The sequence below is a fragment of the Petromyzon marinus genome, unplaced genomic scaffold, assembly GCF_048934315.1.
Source record: "Petromyzon marinus isolate PM22_M1 ecotype Great Lakes invasive population unplaced genomic scaffold, UKy_Petmar_22M1.pri1.0 PM_G_Scaffold_71, whole genome shotgun sequence".
NCBI lineage: Eukaryota > Metazoa > Chordata > Hyperoartia > Petromyzontiformes > Petromyzontidae > Petromyzon > Petromyzon marinus.
The window spans coordinates 182501-185000 of record NW_027423026.1 but is presented as its reverse complement, the minus strand read 5'-3'; positions in this window follow the sequence as shown (position 1 = coordinate 185000).

The following is a 2500-nucleotide window of genomic DNA, read 5'->3' as shown; positions in this document are numbered from 1 at the left end:
ACTGTCCTTAGAGCATTTAGCTCTAAGTTGTTCTGGCTACACCAGGTCACCAGGTTGTCAGCTTCCCACCTATAGTCAGACTCATCCCCACCAGAGATCAGCCCAATGAGGGTGGTGTCGTCCGACAAACTTCAAGAGTTTGACGGACAGATGATTGGAGGCGCAGCTGTTGGTATACAGGGAGAAGAGCAGTGGGCAAAGGACGCAGCCCTGAGGAGTTCCCGTGCTGATGGACCTGGAGTCAGAGACTTCTGTTCCCGGCTTAACGCACTGCTTCCTGTCAGAGAGGAAGTCTGTGATCCACCTGCAGGTGGAGTAGGGCACGTTCAGCTGGAAGAGCTTGTCCTGAAGCAGGGCAGGGATGATGGTGTTGAAGGCAGAGCTGAAGTCCACAAACAGGATCCTGGCGTAGGATGCTGGGGCGTCCACATGCTGTAGGGTGAAGTGGAGGGCCATGTTAACTGCGTCGTCCACAGACCTGTTGGCTCTGTAGGCAAACTGAAGGGGGTCCAGGAGAGGGTCTGTGATGGCTTTGAGGTGTGCCAGGAGCAGGCGCTCAAAAGACTTCATTACCACAGATGTAAGGGCGACCGGTCTGTAATCATTTAGTCCTGTTGGCCTTAGCTTTTTGGGCACAGCGATGATGGTGGAGGACTTGAGACAGGCTGGTACATGGCATGTCTCCAGGGAGGTGTTAAAGATGTTGGTGAACACCGGAGACAGCTGGCCAGCGCAGTGCCTGAGGGTGGCTGGAGAGACAGAGTCCGGCCCGGCTGCTTTGCGTGGATTCTGCCTCTTGAAAAGCCCATTAACTTCTCCCTCCTGAAAGGAGAGAGTCGTTTCTGTAGTATGGGTGGGGGATGGGGCCTCTTGGGTGGGAAGGGGTGGTTCAGGACAGTCCAATTGTCTTTCAAATCTACGGTAGAACTCGTTCAGGTCGTTGGCTAGGCGGGAGTCGTTAGTGGTGTGGGGCGCTCTGGGTTTGTAGTTGGTGATGTGCCTGAGCCCTTTGGCAGACAGAAGCAGCGTCGTTAGTAGAGAACTGGTGTTTTAGTGTCTCTGAGTACAGTCGTTTAGCCTCTCTCACCGCTTTGCTAAACCTGTTCTTCGACTCCTTGAATCTGTCTCTATCCCCACTCCTAAACGCTTCCTCCTTCTCCAACCTCAACCTTTTGAGCTTTGCTGAGAACCAGGGCTTGTTGTTGTTAAAGTTCACCCTGGTACGTGTTGGGATACAGCAGTCCTCACAGAAGCTGATGTACACAGCCTCTGTGAGTTCATCCAGACTATTGGTAGCAGTCGTGAACATATCCCAGTCAGTACAGTCTAAGCACGCCCGCAAATCTTCCACAGCCTCACTGGTCCACTGTTTAGATGTCCTCACAGCAGGTTTACAGAGTTTTAGTTGCTGCCTGTATGCACGAATCAGGTGGACCAAGGGAGTTCTGTGCGAGCCGAACAGCCCCGTGACCCACAAGAGAAACATCCCCGCCAAATTCGAGCGTTTGACGGGGTCTATCCGTGAAAAAATATTCACGTTTTTGAGTGCACATGCATTTCTGCTGCAAATGCCTCTGGAAGTTTCATGCCGTTCGTATGCCAATTGTGGCAACACGAAAATGACCCGTTTTCCCATTCCGAGGGATTTCTGTGCGACCCTAACAGCCCCGTGAGCCACAAGAGACACATCCCCGCCAATTTCTAGCGTTTCACGGGGTCTATCCGTGAAAAATATAGACGTTTTTGAGTGCACATGCATTTCTGCTGCAGATGCCTCTGGAAGTTTCATGCCGTTCGTACGCAATGTGGCAACACGAAAATGACCCCTTTTCCCATTCCGAGGGATTTCTGTGCGACCCTAACTAACAGCGCCCGTGAGCCACAAGAGAGACATCCCCGCCAATTTATAGCGTTTCACGGGGTCTATCCGTGAAAAATATAGACGTTTTTGAGTGCACATGCATTCCTGCTGCAAATGCCTCTGGAAGTTTCATGCCGTTCCTATGCAATGTGGCCACACAAAAATGACCCGTTTTCCCATTCCGAGGCATTTCTGTGCGACCCTAACAGCCCCGTGAGCCACAAGAGAGACATCCCCGCCAACTTCTAGCGTTTGACGGGGTCTATGCGTGAAAAATATTAAAATTTTTGAGTGCACGTGCCTTTCTGCTGCAAATGCCTCTGGAAGTTTCATGGCGTTCCTATGCAATGTGGCAACACGAAAATGACCCCTTTTCCCATTCCGAGGGAGTTCTGTGCCACCCTAACAGCCCCGTGAGCCACAAGAGACACATCCCCGCCAATTTCTAGCGTTTCACGGGGTCTATCCGTGAAACATATAGAAGTTTTTGAGTGCACATGCATTCCTGCTGCAAATGCCTCTGGAAGTTTCATGCGGTTCGTACGCAATGTGGCAACACGAAAATGACCCGTTTTCCCATTCCCAGGGATTTCTGTGCGACCCGAACAGCCCCGTGAGCCACAAGAGACACATCCCCGC